Below are 22218 nucleotides of genomic sequence, written 5' to 3' on the forward strand. Positions count from 1 at the left end.
TCTGTCTCACCAGACATCTCAAAGGATCATGAGGAATAGAACAATCATACAGGTAAGCTTAAATTATCTCCTGACTTACCAAGAAAACATTTACAAACCTGCCGTTCAGGACCCACGCCCACAGCATTTTACCATATCATCCACTCCCTGCATTCACCTTTCTTCAGCACCTATCACGTAACATCAGGTTATTAAAAACAACCTCTTCAGCTTCAGAGTTTCTCTGTGAAACTCTTGAAAATAACACATAATGAATAGAACAGAATTTTTCAAAAATAAATTCCACTTCATGGAAAACTTTAAGAAGACCCTATACACGGGATAGGGAAATCAGATACAGGCCATTTGTGCCCTCCTGAAGATAAAAACTGTGACATAGAATAGAGTCAGATGGAGATAAAAGGGTTATTCCATTTTTATGTGTCTTCTTCTTCATCTTCTTCCATAAACACAATCCAATTATGAGTTCTCCTGAGACAAGACAAAACTCGCTCCAAAGTCATTACATCATTCTATCATTTCCATCATAATCTTGTATGTGATCCAAATTATTCCCATTTAATGACACTAAAATATTCAAGAGGAGAAATATAAACTGGCAACTGTTCCATCTTAAATTCCTTGTGGAAGAGAGGTAAAGACACACAAAAATAAATGTCCTCTTTTCAGGTTGGTAATTTGAGAGGCAAACATCTAAATTCTCATGTGTTTCTCTTTTTATTAATCACAAAATATTTATATTTGTATTTACCATAGAATTACACAATATATTGTGAGAACCCAAGAGACATTTTTCTTTTCAATATAGTTTTATATTGCCATTAGGCTTAGAGCTAAAGAGAAACTGCTTTTTATCTGACCACATATCCTGATCAAATGTAAACCTTGAGCTAGTTCCACAGGCTGCTATAAATTTATACAACTTAAACACCAGTGCTAAGATAATAGAAAGCATAAGACTTTCTAAGAGAATCAATCTGTACCCTAAAATAGTTGTAAATAATTTTTAGGTTAGAAATGAGTTCCACCTTATGTTTCTAAAGAGTTGGAAATGTTAACTATGTTTTAAAAGTGAATATAAATACATTGGGCTAAAGTAAAATTTGCAACTTTAATATCTGAGCAACCAAACATAAATATGTTACCTTTACTGTGTCAGCATATATGGATTAAAATGTGTATAAATACATAATATGTAGAAGTTTTGAAGAATAAAACTTATTATAGAATCAACATCAATATATTAATATCAAATCTTAACAATAGGTTAACATTAAAAATAATAACTAAATAGCTAACATTTGTTTACTATTGATAATGTGCCAGAGATTATTCTGAGCTTTTAAACTGTATTAACTTATTTAATCCTCACATAAATGTGACTAGTAGGAAGTATTTTTAACTTCATTAGAGATAAGAAACTCAGGCAAAGTGAGGTTAAATAATTAGCCAAATATCAAACAACTGGTATGAAATGGGTCTTGAAAGCAAATCTAAGGAATCAGTTCAAAATCCACTCTTTTAATCACTATGTAATATATACAGTACAATTATTGTTCATCATAGTTATTCTTTGGTGGAGATATATAGTCTCTAACATATTGTGAACTTCTACTGGGCAAGAAACAGCTCATTTTATTCATCTTTGTATATCCAGGCACTAGAAAATATCTAATATGCAATTAGTTAATCAAATATATTACAATTTTCTCCATTCCCTACTGAATAGTTTTAGGTGCACATTACAGTTAACGATTTTATTATCCCAACTAAAAAATTATAAATGTATATAATAAATAAAAAATGCAATAACAACGTTAATGAAAGTCAAAAATAAAAGGGGGGAAAGAAAAAAAACAGTTACAAAAAACCCTCTATCGTAACAGATAAAGTATCCTTCCTTTTTCTATAATAGCTTATGGTTCTTTGAATTTGCATAGTTTGTTTTATAGTGTTAAAATAAAAATGTACAGTAGTTTCATATTTTGCTCTTTGTCCTAAAACTAGACACAGATTTTCCTCAGTCTGAAAATTATAAGTTTTAATGGTTACATATAACTCCATTGAGTGGAAACATAAAAATTTATTTAATGAATCAGCTACTATTAAACATGTAGGTTATTTTTATTGTGTGGTCTTAAATTATAATGCCATAAGCAAAAAAGATGAATTGGTAGATGAATAAATAGATGGCTACAGGGATAGATATGTGATAGGACAAATATAGTAAAATGTCAATGGTAGAATCTGGGTGAACATGAACAAGTCACTGCGAAATTCTTTTTAATTTTCCATGTGTTTGAAAATTACCATAATAAGATGTTAAAAAACTAAGGCCTTACTGAACAAATATATTTACTTAATAAAATGTCAACTTCACAAAGGCAGAGATTTTTGTCCACTTTGTTCATAGGTTTATTGCTACTACCTGGAACAGTGCCTGGAACATAAAGGTGCTTGCCTCATAATTTTTTGATGAAAAGTGAACTTTAATATTCTAATGCCATATCTCTGAAAAATCAGATTCTGCTGTCTCCCTCCCTTGGGGTTATTGTTGGCACCTGTCATGGGTTTTGATTGTTTAGTGATTTTTCTAACCTGTTTGCATGAAGACTGTGTTTTGTTATGTGTGGTCACTGAGGTCTCTACTCCCTTAGCATAGTGGTCAACTAAAATTTGACAGATATTTCCTTAAATGCCTAGAGCCAAAAGAAAATAAAAGAAAAGAAGAGAAAAAGAGCAGAAAGGAAAATAAAATAAAAGAAAGAGGAGAAAAGGAAAGAAGAGAAAGAAAAAAGAAAATATCCCATCTTTGTAGACTTACTGTATGTTGAGGCATTTCTTCAATACTTATTCAGGCTATTTATAACTCTTCCTTAGCCTTCACTTCCTGCCTTCACTGAGCCTAAAGGTGAACCAGAGGTGAAACTCTGTTTCTTAAGTCTTTTCTGAACATGAATCCAGCCCTGGGATTATTTGTGACTTTCTAGAGTTCCTGGCATACGTGAAGCCCTTTCAAATCGCTTCTCCCACTATGCCTCTTCTTTCCCAGGCTTTTCTGTTGTCCACATGATTTCACATCCCTTGTTTCAGGTGGCTGTAGCTAGTATATTTGCCTTTATATACTTTCAGCAAACGACACCCAGGAGGCCACTCCAGCACTGAGAAATCTGAGTTGAGTAAAACAAAGCCAAGCCCCCTGAGCTGATCCCTCAGGGAGACAGCAAACAGACCAATGCTTTCAATCATAGAAAAACAAGGTCCATATTGTTCCCTGCAGCATCAGCAAGCTGTATCAGGAACAAGGGTCACCATCCTTATGGCCACCAACATAGTGGGGAGTGGAGGACAGTAGGCAGAAAAGTTAAAATACAGCAAAACTCTCTTACCAAATTTCAACCATTACTTATTCAAGCATTCACCAGGTTGTTCTAAGTTTCTTGGTAGACTTGAGAGATACGAAAAAAGGTGATACACAGTATTTGTAAACTCAACTGTTGCCTTAGTGTAGTGATAGAGTTCCCTACTCCACCATTTTTTAAGACATCACTCATAGAAAGATTTTTTTGTTGTTATTGTTGGTGATTTAATTATTTTACTTGTCATAAGTCTATTCAGATTCTATATTTCTTCTTGAGTTAGGTTTGGTAGTTTATATGTTTCTAGGAATTTGCCTGTTTTATCTAAGTAGATTAATATTTTGGCATAGGTTTCTCAATAGTTCCTTTAATTCCTTACATTTCTTTAGGGTCAATATTAACAATTCCTTTCATTCTTGATAGTGTTAGTTTGTGTCTTCTCTCTGTTTTTATTAGTCTACTACTTCATTTATCCTAAAAAATGTTCTGTCTCTACTTGAGAAGAATATGTATCCCGCAATCACCAAGTGGATCATTTTATGCATGTCAGGTTGTATTGGTTGATAGTATTGTTTCAGTTTTCTGTCTTGCTGACTTTATGTCTATATTCAAATATTAATTCAGTTATTCAATTACTGAGGAAAAGAAATTCACTTTTCAATTCAATTACTCTGTTACTGAGAATAGAATGTTAAAATCTACAAGTAGTATTCCTGAATATTCTATTTCTGTTTTCAGTTCTGTTTTGGCTTCATGAATTTTAAGGCTAGGTCATTAGATACAAATATATTTCTAATTGTTATATTTTCCTGATGAGCTGAAACTTTTATCTTTGTGAATTATCTCTTTGTATCTCTAGTAATATGCCTGGATTTAAACACTATTGTGTCTGATATTAATATAGCCACTCTAACTCCTTTATGGTTATTTTTTGCATGGTATACCATTTTTATCCTTTTATTTTCAACTTAATGTCTTTTAATCTAATTTTTAAAATAAAAAACATAGTTTGATTTATGATTTTTATGCAATTTAATCCTTGTCTCTTGAGGTGTTTAAAATATTCAAATTTAATGTAATTATTGATGATTGGGTTTGCATGTGCCATTTTGCTATTTGTTTTCTAAATGCCCATTGTTTTTCCTCTGTTCCTCCAGTACTACCTTTTTTTGCATCAAATAAATATTTTTAGTGTAATGTATAATTCATTTATAGATTTTTATGTTTTTCTTGTAGTTAATTTCCTCACAATTGCTCTAGAGATGACAATATGCATATTAATTTATCACAATCTATTTCAGATTAATGGTAACTTAATTTTGGTAAAATATGGAAACTTTGCTTTAATGTATCTTTATCCTTAGCCCTGATTTATACTATTGTTATAATCATAATCCATTTATGCATGTTATAAACTAAACAATTCTGTCTTTTGTCTTTCAAAGGAGAAATAAGAAAAAATATATTGATAGAGACTTTTATATCAATCTTTGTATTTACCATTTCTGGTGCTTTTCATTCCTACCTTTGGTTTCACATTACTATCTGATGTCACTGTCCTTCAGACTGATAAACTTCCTTCAGAATTTTGTATTATTAAATAGATAGGTTTTCAGTCTTTGTTCATGTGGGCATGTCTATTTTACCTTCATTTTTTAAAGGATAGCTTTGGTGGGTATTAAATTCCTGGCTGAAAGGTTTTTGTTTGTTTGTTTGTTTTGCTTTCTTTCAGGACTTCTGTCATTCCAATACCTTCTGGTCCCCATTGTATCAGATAATAAGCTATCTATTAATAACATTAACAATCCCCTATATGTGATGAATCATCTTTTCTCATTGCTTTCATAATTTTCTTTGTCTATCTTTCAACAGCTTTAGTGTTCTGTGAATTTCTTCGTATTTATTCTATTTATGGTTCTTTACATTACTTAGATGTATAAATTAATGTTTCTAATCAATTTTGAGAAGATTTGGCCATTATTTCTTCAAATATGTATTCTCTTCCTTTCTTCTATTTCTGAGACTTCTATTACAAATATGTTAGCATGCTGCTTCTTGTCCCACAGGTCCCTGAGGCTCTCTGTCCATCTTTCTTTAATTTTTTTCCCTATGCTATTTAGACTGGATAACTTCTATTGATTTATCTTTAAGTTCACTGAGTCTTTCTTATGACATCTTTCACCTGCTATTGATACCTTCTATGGCTTTTTCATTTCAACTACTACAGTCTTCAACTCCAGATTGTTATAATTTCTATCTCCTTATTGAGAATCTATTTACTGATTAATTGTTGTGACACTTTCCTTTAATTCTTTAAATATGTTACATGTTTCCTTTAGTTTCTTAACTGTATTTTAAATGGCAATATAATATAATTCTCTGAAATCTTTGTCTGCTGAATCCAACATCTGAAGACACTCAGTCACAGTTTCTATTGTTCTATTGTTCATATTTTTTTATTGTGGCATATATATATATACCATAAACTTGGCCATTTGGGCCATTTTTAATAGTATAGATCAGTAACATTAAAAATATTCACACAATTCTGTATCTCCAGAAATTTTTCATCTTCCCAAACTGAAACCTTGTATTTGTTAAATAATAGCTCCTTATTCTTTCTTAACCCCAATGGTCTCTGGTAATCACCATTCTACTTTTCAGCTGCTTTTGCTCCCTGAGTAGTAGTCACAAGCTCCTGTTTATGTGCATGTCCCATATTTATTTTATAGCATATTTGTAATAGGAGTCCAAGAAAGAAAGGAGAGAAAGACAATAAATATTTGAAGAAATAATGGCCAAAATCCAACTGTAGCCATCACTACCCTGCATCTCCAGAACTTTTTCATTTTCCCGAACTGAAACCCTGTATCCATTAAATAATAACTCCTATTCCTTCTTCACCGGACTGGTCTACAGTAATCACCATTCTACTTTTTGACTGTTTTTTTGTTTTTTCTCCCTGAATATTAGTCACAGATTCCTGTTCATTTGCATGTCCCATATTTTTTAAGTGTTCTGAATAATATAGTATAGCAACTCTGGAACACGATTATTTTTTTATCCAAGGGTTATTGGTGCCAGGAGGTTTTGTGTTGTCTGTTTATTTTGTTTGATAACTTATCCAGGCTTAAATCTATAAACTATGTCTCCTTCATGATCAGCAGTCGCTGACATCTTCACTTGGATTCTTTTTTTACTCTTGTTTTTATTTTTAATTCTGGCTTCCCAAGGGTTACTCCTGATTCACTGTAGCTAAGTTTTCAGTCAATGACTGAATAGACCTTTTGCACAAAAATCTTGAGCCAGATAGACTTCGATTCTCTGTTAACAGATAGTATATGGGTAGGAAAGAGCATTCCATGGTTCAGGCCATTTTCAAGTGTTCTCTGGCTTTTATATTCTGCTTGTCTTTTGGTGCATCCTGTGCGCATGTGTACAGCCTCAGGGTTGGTCGGGAGTATATAAAAATCTTAGGGTATCTACGGTCTCCACTATGCATGTGCTCAGCGCTCGCCAGAAATATTTGGTCCCAGCCACAACCACAGCTTTGGGCGTTAGGGCCTTAGTTGGCCAAGATCATCACTTTCACTGACAACTCTTCAAGGCATAGTAATCACCCATGACTTGAAGTCCATAAGTCAAACATGAGTCTTGTTTGCCTACAGAGGCACAACCTGCTCAACCCCCAACACTCCCAATCTTGCAGATTCTCCACACAACCAAATGGAAAGAGCAGAGGTGGGAAAAAGGATCCCATAGATTCCAACTATGAAGTTCAGCAGGTTTTGAAGCATAAATCCTTCTCAGATTGTTACATTCTATTTAGATGTTAAGAGCACTAAAATGGTTATGATTTCGTTTTGCTGGGGACTTTTTGTCCAGCCTTCTAGCTGATTTTTTTTGGAGAGAGGATTTACCAATCGCCTCACTCTGCCATAACATAAAGTCCCCTCTTTATTCGCTTTTATTTAGAGCAGTAATTCCTAAAGTGTGGTCCCCAGATTGGCAAGGTCAGCATTAAAAGGGAGCTTTTTAAGAATGCAAATTCATGGACTTCACCTCAGACTTACTAAAACAGAAATTCTGGGCATATGGCCCAATAATCTGTGTTTTAACAAGCCCTCCAAGCAATTTTGATGCACATTTAAATTTTAGAACCATTAATTCAGAGCATATTTAAGATAATACTTGTAGTTAGAGTTCTTCTCCCTGTTAAAGGGAAAAGAGACAAATATAAAACCTTTTAGGTGTTTTATCAAAGTTATCTTGTATTATTTTTTAAAGGATGAATTAACCTTTGGCATATCATTTGAACTCTTGGGTATAAAGATTGGCATGCATTTTTTTAGGCCAAAAACAGGTATTCCTTGATATAGGCAAAGAAACACTAGACAGATTTAAGAGCACCAACCTAAATATTATCCAGATATACTACCCTGGCACATCTAAACTGGTGGGAGTTGAGACTTAGTACTGCTGCTGCCTCCCAAAACCATATGCTGTACATACTTCAAATCTTCCCACTTTTATCATCGTCATTAGAAAGACTTGCTGTACCAGGACTATGAAGATATATTCTCATATAACTGGTACATATGTTCCTAAAAGCTACTTTTTAAAAATGGAACTGAATTTTGTAGGCATCAAGCCATTATCAAACCAAAAGTATCGTTAATCATTTTATAATTGGTGGTTTCTATATCTACATGAATACATTTTTAAACAATGCTTAGCAAAATATTAAAATAAAATAAAAACAAACTTTAGAATACCCATAATATATTTACGCAAAATTTTAAAACAATACTGCCTGGAGTATTTGTAGATATGTATGCATAAAGAACTATGACGAATAAAAAGTTGGACATCAAATGAATGATAATAATCATCTGTGTAAAAGAAAAATGAAATTGAGAATTCAAAGAGGACTTCAACTTTATAGTTTATTTCTGTTATTTAAAAAATAGCAAAATCCTCAAAAATTCTATTTATTGAAAATACTGTTTTATCAGAATGAAGGTTAAAGAACAGGTACTGTAGCATATTCAGACTGAGAAAGAAGGAGAGAAAAGCCTAGAAATTCCTAGCTTAGCACTACTAATTCTTGTATTCCCAGAAACATAACTCTGAGGGGTAAAGCTATTTCCAGAGGATGAGAATTAGAAATAAAGATGAGTTGGAAATTCAAAGAATAAAATCTGTTGCCCAGAAAAAAAATCAGAATAGGAGGGTTTAGAGACACATAAATCGACGGATATACTCCTTATCCACATAATTAATTCTAAGTTAATTTGAACTCATGAACTTACAGTGCAATGATTAAAAGAGGGGGATTTGGAGTTGGAGAGTCTTAGTTAAAATACTGGTTCTGCGCAATATTTTATTCACTCTAACCTCACTGAGCTTTTGATCTTCCAACTGTAAAATGAGAATAATAGTAATACCTATCTACTCAGAATATTGAGATAATTAATTAACATAATGTATGTGCCATTCTTACACAGTGCCTGGCACAGAGTGGCACCCCATAAAGGTTATTTATTACCATCATTTCTTTAGTCATCTGTTTAACAGCTAGTTGGCAAGTGCCTATTACATGTCAAATTTTCTACAAGATTCTGAGGATTCAGTGAACAAAATAGACATAGTCCATGTCATTGTGGAATCTGTAATCTGAGAGAAGAGACAGTTACCTATGAAAATGCGCTGACTTTGACGGAGACACAGCAAGGTGAGGGCAGTCCCAACCAACCAGAGCATGCAGACGGGCCTGCTAGAAGATTGCTAAGTAGAGATAATCTAATGACAGAGCAGGGCTTTTGCACTAATGGAGATGTAGAATTATTCCTTGTTTAACAAAATCTGACTAGTGAATTATGCTTTTTCCAGTCATCTTAGAAATGAAACCCGGAGCTTTGTAAAGGTTCTTTTGTTCTATGTCCTGCAAAGCTGACCCTGCAGGCGTGAACATCATACCACATTTGTAAGCATAAGGCCTTTGGTGTGTTTAGCTTCCAGGAAGTTAGAGAGTTACTGGATTTTTAGCCTAGTGAGGGCTTTGTACCCCTCACAGCTATTTCTGAGAGCTTTTTATTGGTCAGCAATAACCATGTGTCAAAAGCTGAGAGAGTATCTTAACTACAGCTCCTGAGACATCACTTCTTGCTCATCTTCTCCTAGACAACATCCCAATATTGTACACTCCTTAGACTTCTTGTGTCTCTCTCCCAGTTGTTCGTGGCTGACTCCACCCATTCTCCCCATGCATAAGTTCCATTCAGCTCTACTCCCAAAGCCAGTTTTGGAGACTCAGGTTCTCTAGCAGCCTAGACCTCTGAGCTAGTCTGACTTGGGTCACCCTTTCAGACCTGGGGTCTGGATACTCAGAGGGCTCCAGACTATTGCTAGGTCTCTCCTGCTGTCATTGAAACTCAAGGTCAGGTGCCCCCATGAGGACACCTGGTCTTTTCTGCCACCTTCCAGGTTGCAGCACCACTCTTTCCTTGTGTCCTCTATGCTTCTGCTAGGTTTTTCTTTCCCTGCTTCTTTTCCCAGGCCTGGCTGCCTGCTGGACATACACATTAGGTGGGCCATTAACTCTCTTCTGTGGGATCCCCTGTTGCTCCCCAGTGCCAAGTTTGTGCCTGAATAGAAAAATGCTACTGTTCTGGTTTCCCTTCATATACCTTAAGAGATAACTTCATCACGTGTCCTCTCCTGAGGACTGTGTTAAGCTCACCTTCTCCTAGACTGGTAATGTTGCATGAAGCTGGAATTCCTCATACTCGGTATATAATTATTTTTGACTCTGGGTATTTAAATATTTGAAAGAAAGCTTCTTTACAATGACCACTATACCTACAGATGAAATGAACTGCTGTTAGAATATTCCTCTATCTATATTTATATGTAAAATCCTCAGATTTTTGAGGGGTTAATTAAAGTACAGCTATCTATATTATCTTCCTGTAAAAGAAACTCTCTTCTACTACACACAGATATCCGGATTTGTGTCATCCAACAATTCAAGTTACTCCCCTTTATTTGGATATACCATCACCATACCTTTATTTGGATATACCATCACCATACCTTTATTTGGATATACCATCACCATACCTTTATTTGGATATACCATCACCATACCTTTATTTGGATATATCATCACCATACCTTTATTTGGATATACCATCACCATACCTTGCAATTATCTGGCACCTTTCATCTTTCAGGTTTACACTATAATGATAATAATAATGACAACTAGAGTAATAACCATTTATTTAACACTCTGTAGCTGAAAAACATTTTGCAGTGGGCAATTAGTTATTCCATGCCTGTAAGATAGTTAGGTATCATTATAACCATCATTTAAGAAGAGGAAACTGGTACACAAAATAATAAATTTTTCCTAACTCATTAAAAAAATTAATGACTTTGGCCAAAGACAGAGCTGCAGCAATAAGAGATCACGTAACCTGAGGTGACTGAACCCGAGGTGCCTGTGACTGAACCCTGGAGATCCTGAACTTCTTGCCATCAGCAACTGGCCAGATTCATTCATCCCTACAGTATCTTCAATTTGAGGGGTAAATGAACAAGAGGATTCTTAACAGTGCCAAAACTAAAAATATTATAGAAGTGACCCCCAAAGACATTGCCCCTCCTTGCATTACTATGGAGCTACATCAGATCTAGTAAAAAAACAAAAATTCTCTGCCATAAACTGACAGAATATAACCTAGTGATTCCTTCAGGTTTCATAAAACATAATAGGCTTGACCTGCAGTATTTTGCTTGAAATTTGTTTCCTACTGTGTACCAGCAAGTCATGTTCAGAGAGACTCTTTGGGGATGAGAGATATTTAAATCAGGATCTCAATAAACGTCTCATTTTTATAGTTTTAGAAAGATTTTAGCTTTAACACAAGTAGATAAGCTACACAAGCATTATACTGTAGCTACTATATAATTAGGAAGATATCTAGACATATCCTGGCACCTGATAGAGTACTTCCTAACTTTAACATATTGTTTGTAGATATTATCTGAACTGCCAAGCATTTAGGTGTCATTTAGCTAGCCAAACACAGTGAGAGGGCTTATAAGAGCCTAGAATTTTTACCAAGGTATTTCCACATCTGAAAAGAGGGCTTCCCTTATTTTTATTTTTTTTTTCTTTACAAACTTTAATTAGTATCCTTGAGCATGATTTACTAATCTCAGCATTTTCTGGAAGAATGACTAAACCTCTATTTTTTAAAAGTTAATTATGAAAGAACCATACCCATATAAATAATAGATACTAATTATAAAAATAATTTTTAAAATACCCTAAAAATCAAAAGCAAAGTTAAAACAAGTGATCTTAAAAGAGTATCCAGTTAAGAGCACCAACACAATTTGTCTTTAGTTAAACCTTACTGAAGCTAAACAAAAAATAGAAACGCATTGTAGGATAACACTAGCGTACATATTAGCAATAAATGACATCAACGATAAGTTACTTCTGGTATGTAAAAGACAAATTATTAATAAATTAAAATCCAACTATCACAAGGAGAATGATATAATTGGTTAAATTCCCTCAATATGGTAAAACACGAATGAAACAATAGGCTTTCCCTCTTTCCACGTGATCTACAGAATGTAAATTATTTGTATTTTATTTCCCCACATATTCAATTACATATTGTTCTCTTTATTGCCCATTTAAAGAAAATGCATTTAAAGAAAATTATGAGATTTGGCTATAAGAGCTTTTTAAAAATAAAAGATAATACAATGATATAAATAATTACTGTATAAATATGAATATAATCCTCAGGTTGCCTGCAATAAGCATTTCTGAAGTGTGGATTTTTTTGTTTTTCATTTAGAATTGACTTAGAGATAAAGAGATTAACTTTCCAAAGTAAACTGGTCAAAACTGAACTATATAAACCTGTTGAGAATCCAGGATGAGAGACAGTAATAACTCAAAGCACCTACTATATGTGATAGAACGAGCCAGGGTTATAAAGATGAATATGAAATTACCAGCTCTCAGGAAGTTTATGTCTTAATTGGGAAATATACACTTCTAGGTTCAGGTGTGGCTACAATGAGAAGGAACATTTAATTTGCATAGTATTGCCCTTTCAACAAGGATCTTTGGTGAGGAGCTTCACTTAGAAGTGGGAGCATGTGTGGTAACCGTAATGAATAACTTTGAAATTTAGATTTAGAATGAAGGGATCACAGTAACCAAAGTTAGAGGTGTAATCAACAAATTATGTCCTTGGAATTGCCATTACAATAAGAGAGTTCAAAGCAGATGCATGGCTTGGATTTTGAACCCTCCCCACCCCACCTTTCTCCACTAGGAAGAGCATCTGGAAGGCTTAATGACAAACAGCAGGCAAGATTAAAGCAACCAGGGCTAAGTTAAACTTTTAAGAACAAAAACTAGACAAGCTCATGTGGAATGAAGAAAACACATACTAGAAGTCCAACTGGAGTCAGCAGCTGCAGAGATGGTCCCTAGACTGAGAGGCAGGTGACGTAATCAGAAGAGAAAGTAAAGCAGGGAGGAGCTTCCACTGGCAATGACCACCAGACTTTGCCCAGGTTGCTCTGATGGAGGTTTGCTACCCACATCACCAGCACCAGAGTTCCTTTCTCCAGTTCTGACCTAATGCTTTTCACTCCATTATAAGTGGCATGCCAGGACTGTCAAAGGAAACTGCTTAACCAAGTCCTGGATAATATGATGGCAGAACAGTGAGGAGATGGCAGAGCAAGACCTCTACAGCGAAGAGTAGGAAATACATCTGAATAGATCGCGGCCTTTTACTTCCTGAAAACTACTACTCATCACTCAAGACTGCTCCAGTGTCACCTCTTCTGGGAAGCCTTCCCTAATCACTACAAGCTGTTGACTTCCTTTGTTCCATTTCATCTTCCCTGCATGAAGAACCTATTTAGTTCTTAAGATATTGATGTATAAATAAATACTTATGCCTCTGGCTGCACTTAGTTCTAAGAATCTTACCTACATTGATTTCAAGGCTAGTATACAAGAAGTAATCAGTAATTGCTGTTGACTGAGAAAGACAAAAAGAAAAGAAGGAAAGATGGAGGGAAAGAGAGAAAGGAAAGAGAAAAGTAAAGAAGGAAAGGAGGGAGAGAGGAGGGAAGATGGGGAGGGAGGAAAAAGGGAGGGCAAAGGCAGGTTGGCTCAGTGTGTAACTGAATGTTGTCAGACCCGGCCTGGCTCCTGGTCCCTAAGCCCCTTCCCTGTTCCTCACATCCAGGCCTCCTAGCCTTCTTTAGCAGGCTTAACCACCCGCAGTGCCCAGGATCAATCCCACCTATGGCAGTCAAGATTCTTTTTTTTTTTTTTTAAAGAGACAGGGTCTCACTCTGATGTCCAGGCTGGAGTGCAGTGGTGTGATCATGGCTCACTTCAGCTTCAATCTCCAGAGCTCAAGCAGACCTCCCTCTTCAGCCTTCCAAGTACCTGGGACCACAGGTATGCACAGCCTTGCCTGGCTAATTCTCTTTATTTTTTGTAGAGATGAGGTGTCACTATGTTGCCCAAGCTGGTCTCAAACTCCAGGGCTCCAATAATCCTCCTATCCTGGCCTCCCAAAGTGCTGAAATCATAAACATGAGCCACTGTACCTGGCCCAGTTTAAATAAGATTTAAACCTTATTTTCTGTGGCTTAGCATCACATCCTTTCCTGCAGCTCAGCTCTCTGCCAGAGTACAAAGGCCAGAGCCCCTGAGTTTCTCTTGCCATGCTGCTCTCTCTCGGGACTGAGAGGCTGTTGCTATTCCCGTTCCCCAGGTCCCTGGCTGGGACCCCTCCCCTGCTGAGCACAGGCCAGCTGGCGAACTCACTACTGGCCATGCTTGACTGACTCTCCTGAGGAGCAACCCCCAACACTCTACCCTCTGTGAACTGCCTCAGTCCTTCACTGCTGACTGCTATCCTAGATTCCTCCCAGCATGCCTGAAGCCTGGCCACATCTGGAGGTTTAACAAGAGTGAAACAGAATCACTGGGGGATTTTGAGTGCTGGAGTAATGTGCTGGGAAAGCTGCTGTGTATGTGGAGGGAGGGTGAGAGGGCAGTCCACTCTGCTTGCGAATGTTTAAGATAAAATTTATGAAATTGTTCCTTTTTAAACACATTCAAAAAGCCCTTTAAACACATATCTCTTCGTGTTAGGAATTTTGGGTAGCAACTCAGATCTTTTATGAAAAGAGTTGTTTTCAAGATATCTCTTCCGCCTTTTAAAGAAGGCATCCAATGCCCATTTGATTAATGCTAAAGCATCATTTTAACTCAAAAGACTATGCCAGCAGAATCCTTGGAACATCCAAAAGAATGTAGACAACTATAATTGCTCTAACAATTCAGCTGAACAGGGACCATGACTGGCCACAGGGAAAAGGTGGTGTTTATTGCCCAATTAATAATCAATGCTGACACACAATAGTAACTCAATCTTTGCTGAGTGAGTGTGTACACATATGTGTGTCTATGTTTAGAAACAGATGATGGGTGTATGGAGATGCACAAATACCATTATATAACAGCACATGGTTTGTGACTTCACTCCTCTTTTTTTTCTTCCTTTTTAAAAAAATTTCAATAGCTTTTGGGGTACAAGGGTTTTGTGGTTACATGGCTGAATTGTGTAATCGTGAAGTCTGAGATTTTGGTGCACCTATCACCCAAGTTATAATTTTACTCTTTTTCAAGCATGCATTTTGGTACGTCACACTAACTGCTTCATTGTTTGAAGGGACAATACTAACAGACAAGCATTATGAATCCTCTTTGCAAGTAGAACTGTCCAAATAAGAAAGGAAGGAGATTAGAGGAGCAGCTACTAACACAGGCACTGAACCTTATCCATCTTGGGGCCTACTCTAAGGGGCAGAAGGAGAGCAGGAAGCCATCAGAGGTGGGGAGGCTCATAATGTGCCCTCTGTTCTCACATTGGACAAATGGCTTTGCATGCATTGCAGCTGGGCTGACTTCACAGATAACAGCACTTGCTTATTAGATAATAGTACTTATCTATAAACTTGCCACAGAATCAACTCAGGAATAAGGTATCAAATTACAATATTGATACAAATGTATATGTTTATTTTATCTATGTGTATATGTATACATGATTCAAATGGCAGTCATAAAGCTATGTGTACAAAAGGCAGTAAGTCACCACCCTGTCAGGAACCATCACTTAAAATGTTTAGCATTATCCCTCAGGTGCTCTGACAGACTGGAAGAGGAAGCACATCCCATAAACAATATCCTGCTTGGGTTCTATCAGCAGGTTCTGGCTTTGTGTTAACTATTATGTCAATGAAAAAGAAAAGATATTATCTAAAGCAAGAGATTGTAAATGTTGTTCCTATTATGTAATGATCCAAAAGGAAGTGAGGCATTAGTTCTTTAGTTCTGATTTTTCTTTCTAATTCTACTTCTTTATATAATTTAAGACTGGCTACAATGACTTATATTTTACTATATATTCCAAAAGTACCAGCATCATAAGACCTTGTGCATGTACAACATTCTTATTACAGATGGGTGAGCATGAATCTAAAATGCAATGTCTTCTAAGACTGAATCTCAAATGCACAAAAAAGTATATGAATCTGGGCAGCAATCCAAGAGTACTGTAAGACAGTGCCATTGTATTCACTTTCAAGCTATCAATAGATCTTGAAACTTGTGAAAATAAGCCAAGGAATGCAACATCCATATCTTAACTGTATGTTTTCCTGCCCTCTTATTTATTTTTCCTGGTGTAAACAGAGTTACCCACTGTTGCTCTTTTCCTGGTGTAAACAGAGTTACCCACTTGTTACCCACCTGCAAACAGGGAGAGCAGAGGCATATTAAAAACCAGAGTGTCAGGGCAAGGAGCCCTAGAGTGGCAGTCAAGAACACTTTCTTCTCATTCCAACTTTGCCCTATAAGCCCTGCAACCCTGAAGAAGTTTCTCTCAGCTATTAAAATAAGAACAAGTAAAATAATATACAGGATACTGTTGGTAATAATAATGGAAAGTTCATTAAAAAATTAACAGATTTTTAACATTCAAAGGTTTTTAACATTCATGTAAATGCTTCCTGAAACATACAATTTGGTCACTATAGACCAGTCTATATTAACTTAAGAAATTAGTACATATCTGTCTCTGCCCTTAACCTATCTAGAAAATATAAACAGAAATGATTAATTTTACCAAATAAATTGGTAAAACTTACAAAATTTTAACTGAAATGACAGAGTAAAATAATCACATCATCTATGCTCATTACAATGAACTGCAGTCAGTGACAATACTTTCATAGAAAGATTAATTTCTAGCTCAAAGATGAAAATTCACATCAATGTAAAGTAAATCTCTCACTTTAAAATCAGTACTGAGAGGATGACATGTGACCATTTTTTAAGTCTTTCAGGGGATCTGTCTTATTGGTGGTAAGCACTCAGAAAAGAACAACAAAATGCTAAAATTTTATGGCTAATACAATTTTGCATACAACAATTTTGTCTACATTTCACAATCAAGTACTACTTATACAGAATTTGGGGGAAGCCCTCCTGAGGACCTAAAGAATGGCACTTAGGTCCCATTATAATTTTTGTATGTGGTGTCAAATATTCTTATCAAATTGTTTAGTCAATTAAAACATTATTCTTTTCAGGTACCTTTGAAGGGATATTAATTCATGTTGAAAAAAGGAATTGTTGATTAAATCCAAGAGAATTACATCGATTCAATTGCTCCTTATTGGATGATTACTAGCTGTTACTTTACAAATATCACTGAGAGGATTAAAAAGATTTATCATAGAATCAGAAGGTCAAAAATAAGCTCAGAGAAGGCTAAAAATATTCCTTAAATTTAATTTTTAAATGCAGCTTTCCAAAAATCAGACATGTATTTTAGAGCAATCTTGACATCTCCAGAAGTGCATAAATAAATTTAAACCTGTCAATGACCTACTTTAATGAAAGAAATTACAACCATCTTAAATACTTGTAGTTTATCTTTAGGATGATGCTGAGTTGCTAATTTTATTATTCAAAAATTATAAATCATGACAAATTGAGCAAAATCAACCATCTAGAGGAAGACATTAAAGTAAAGACTTTAACGAAATAGAAAACTGAGTTGGCCTATTCCTGAATGTTTTATCATTGCTAAAAATTCATAAATCTTATCAGAGAGGAAAGAGAAATCAAAGAACAATACAAGCCTAATTACTAGAGTTAATTCTACACATACCAAGTATACATATATATATTTAAAGAAAGCAGTTTGACAATATAGAAGGTAACTACCATGGCAGGTACATAACATTGTGTTCTTCAACCTCCACTCTCCCCTTCCTCCTTAGTAAACACAACAGTATTTTTTTTTCTGATGAGTGCATTGCTTCTTGGAATAAAAGATTACATGCTAGGAATAAATATCGTAAAAGATTACATGCTAGATATAAATATTTCCAGGGAAATCTGCTTAAAGAAAACTGACTCGTGTGTGGGAGCCCACATTTTTTCATGTTTTGCCTTTCCTACTTCTGACCTGTACCATATTTATGATGGCTAGAGCTCCAGCAGCCATTCTGCACCCTGAGGTCATCTTAGTATGGAAGCCATGCAATAGGAAAGAACAGAAAAGTGAGAGCTGAGTCTCTGATGACACCACAGAAGCACCATACAATCATTCCAGCATGTATCTAGACTATTTTAACATGAGACAGAAATACATTTCTAGCGCCTTTAAACTACTGTTATTTTGGATTTTAATGTTTTTTACTTTTTCTGTTATAGCAGCTAAAGTGATTTTAACTAATATAGTCAATTTTTCGAAATACTCAAAAGTAATAACTGAATCGTCTACCTAATTTGTTTTTACTTGATGACTATGTTTACATAGACTCAATTTTAACTTTTTTCTATGCTATTTACAGTTTTTGTGAGGTTTCATAAAATATTAATATATCTTGTAAGAAAATCAGCACTATGGACAATTTATCTTAAGAATGTTTTCTTCACATAAGAGACAGAGAGAAAAAATTACTGGAAATTCAACTCCTAAGGAAAATTTTCCCTTCTAATGCCCCCAAATACAATAACCAGTACAATGAAACATCCTACAAATTTGTGTTTTCTAAAATAACTTAGGAAAAAAGAAAAGAAATAGACATTTTGAATCTTCCACTATTCCGTTACTTAGCAGATACTTTTGTTTAATTCTCCCAATCAACAATATTATCCTCATACTTTAAAGATTAGGTAACTGAGGCTTGGGGATATTAATGCTTTCATGGTCTTCACACAGTAAGTCCAATTTCAAATTCTATACTCTTTTCATGACACTCTGGTATAGAACATGGACTGACATGTGAGAATATGAAGAGCACTTTCTAGTTCAAACCCTTTTCTATTTTTCTTATTTCCAAGATTCTGTTTTTTAAAAATAATTGTTCTTACAAAGAAACAAAGGTTAAATGTTTAATTTCCAAGTGAAAATACAACGAAACCTCCTGATGGAAGCCTAAGGCTCTGCAGAATCCTATTTCAACTATGTGTAAGAAAAAAGAGCAAGAGAGGAGGGAAGAAACAGAGTGAGAGGGAAAGAGAAAACAAACCTAGTTATGTCCATCTTGGCCTTATATGAAAAGGACTCTGTTCTAATTGTATACTTTTTTCTCCCCTACTATATTATATATACTGGGACTATGAAAGCTTTCATCTTTCTAACCTAGAAATAAAAATACAAATAGTTAACAAGATTTTAGTATCAAAAAAATTCCCAGTACAGTAATCTCTGTCTCCCTCATCTCACTTTGATCTCCTTCTCTTTCTCCTGTGAGCAGAAAGAAAAAGCAAAGTGTCAACAGTAATTTCTTTTTTATTTTTCAAAGTAAGTGGCTGATATATTAAGCTCTCAGGCTACAAAGTCATGAAAAGCAAAAGAAAGTCATTATAGCGGAAAAAGAAACCACAGCCTCCAAATGTTTTAGAATTCATATTAAAAGTCACTCTGTACTATTACTATGTATATGTAATACTATGTATACACATGTATTGCGTGTATGTTCACATAGCTTATAGCCAAAAGTAGAAATACAAAGTCTGACAAGAAGAAAAGTTACCGTATATATCTTGAAATCAATTAAAATAACATTTAAGCAAACCAAGGTATTTATATTATAAATTATTTTTGGAAGATTATCATTTTTGTGGTTGATGACTACAACAAAATTAATTTTCTTTTAAGTGTCACAGAACTTACTAAATATCTTGTAGTTGGTATAGTAATAAAAATGTATTTTATGTTAAGTGATGTTCAAGTACTTACCACCTCCTCCTCCAAGAAGACTGGCATTTGCTGTTTAAAACAAAACACAAGAGACATTAAATAATATGTATAAGAAATATAGCATATCAGAGTAGTTCAAGATTAAGCTGATAATGATCATATGTCTCATATACATTCATAAACACAAAATATTTACTTTTATTTAAAGATGGCCTGTATTACTATTTTATGATAGTATGAAAGTTAAAATATTTTACTATTTTTATCTTTTTTCTCTTCAAATGGCTTTTATAATATATTTCCTTCTAATAAAATTAAGCACATATTGAGATTGTTTTATTCTCAGCTCTGTATCTAAATTAATCTTCTGAGTTCTCCATTTTATCAAGTAGAATAGAACAATATTATTTAGCCAATTTCAATGATTTCAAAGGACAATGTAACAAAAAAGTATTATGGTAATTTAAATTAAGTTAAATACAATAGAACAAAACTATCACAAAACATTTTGCAGTAAGAAATAACTCCTAAATAATAACAATTTACTGCTTTTTCTATTAACTTTTTATTTTGAGGAAAGAAAGAAATGTTAAACAATGCTGTGCTATTTCTTACCTATTTATTCAATAACCCAGCACACACATTTATAGGAGCTAAATAAGTATAAAACAATTCCATTTGGATTTCTTTGAAAAGGTCAAATATTCAGGAAATTCCACTGCAGGTTTCTGCTGAAGTATTAAACAACCTTACACATAAATTTATCCAAATACAATAACCAGAAAGCATAATTCAATATACACTACACTGAGTTTTAATCCATAGAGTTCTTAAGTATCACAGGAATTATTTCATGCCCCTAAAAAATAGCCCAGCAGTAATACAAGGAAAGTAGGTAGCAACCAAGCTCCACTTCTTTGTAAACACTGGGACTAACTGTTGCTCTTGCTAATTGCCCTCAGCGCTTTTGTCACAAACATGGTCCAAGAAGCAATGTCATTAATGGACCATAAACAAAACTCACTTCTGATGTCATAAAGTCATCCACCGCCCTATCACTCAGGTCTGTTAAGTGTGTGGTATTTACACAGACAGTAGCCAAAACTTAAGGTCCTGCCCTGAATCCAGCTTTGTAGCTTTTGAAGTGGTAACTTGTTGAAGGGGCCTGAGGAAAGACCTTGAGAATTCCACTTGGTCTCACACCCTTTAGTGGAAAAGAGAAATTTCATGATCAACCCATGTCTGTAGGCTAAACCAAACATTTTCTAAAATCTTAGCTACATGCATTTATAAAACCACATGAAATTTCACACTCCTGCTGATTTTTTATTTTTATATTTGACTGAGAACTACCTCCCTATCTATAGGTTCCCCAGTTCCCTGGGACTCCATCTGTTGTCCTCCAATTTTCACATATTCATTCATAAGGAAAAAGATATTTTTAACAACCAACAACAATAATAAATAGGAGCTCTTCACTTAAATTATCACACTCAGTAGCACAATAAGACAATATAGTCTATTTTCATCCAATGTTTTGCTCAATAAAGGTGGAGGTTGCCTGTTTTGAGAGCACAGCCCAAGGCCCATCTGTTTAACCAGGCACTTGTCCAATAGATGTGGGTGGATGGGTAGGTGTAGGAATTGGAATTCTAGTTCTGGCCAATCATCAAGTTAGTTTATGTCAAATGTGTGCTCATGTATTTTACATAAGCATATCCAGTAATATTTTAACTTCACTATAGAACTATTTTACAAAATTGTGGCATTCTACATAGCACACATCAGTTTTAAGGTAATTCCATATGTATTACCATCCATGTAATAGAATCTTAATTTAATCTTGATTTAATCTGCTTAATCATATTCAAAGAAGTTCCAATAACTATAAATGCAATAATGATTTTTCCAAGGAATCCATCAAATTTGTCTATTTTATACATTTCTATTATTTAAAAAATAACAAAAAATTTGAATTTATTAGCAAAAATGTCAAGGCAATTTTCTTCAGTAAAAGTGATATAAAAATATGCAAGTAAAGATGAAACTTCATTATTTCTAGTAGCATTTTCCCCCCACAAAGCACTCCAATAACTGCTTATCTAACATTCATTGGTCAGTTGGATTCATGTTACTTCTTCTATTTTACAAAAGTGAAATGATTTTGTGTATCAAAAGTTAATAATTATCATTTAGTTTCTATTTCATTATATCCAATAAATTGAGGTATATCCCAATTAATTGAAAGCTTCTTAAAGGCAAGGTCTAAGTTTAATGGTTTGGCCTGCATCTAATAAATTTTCAAGACATGCTTTCTAATAGTGAGATAATTGGTAGATTCAGTCAATTTCTTCATTAATACAAGAGGTATTTGTTTACCGAAGTATCTGAAGAAAGCAAACTTTGACCATTTTTCTTTCTATAAAATCAAAGATTACTTAAGAAACTCTTAAAGCTTATTTGGAAATGCTTAGTAAGAATGCATAAAATATATTTATGTCCCTATCTAA

General features: G+C 34.5%; 1 protein-coding gene across 1 annotated transcript in view; it reads right to left on the reverse strand.

Moving 5' to 3' along the window:
* The window catches only part of MACROD2 (mono-ADP ribosylhydrolase 2), a 1539224-nt gene extending 1519453 nt beyond the window's left edge, over positions 1-19771 (reverse strand). The window contains exon 1 of the mRNA XM_017498618.2: positions 19748-19771. The gene's annotated coding sequence lies outside the window, so the exon portion shown is untranslated. The remainder of the gene's footprint in view (positions 1-19747) is intronic.
* Between the last annotated feature and the right edge of the window lie 2447 nt (positions 19772-22218).

This window comes from Cebus imitator, unplaced genomic scaffold (genome assembly GCF_001604975.1).
Source record: "Cebus imitator isolate Cc_AM_T3 unplaced genomic scaffold, Cebus_imitator-1.0 Scaffold246, whole genome shotgun sequence".
NCBI lineage: Eukaryota > Metazoa > Chordata > Mammalia > Primates > Cebidae > Cebus > Cebus imitator.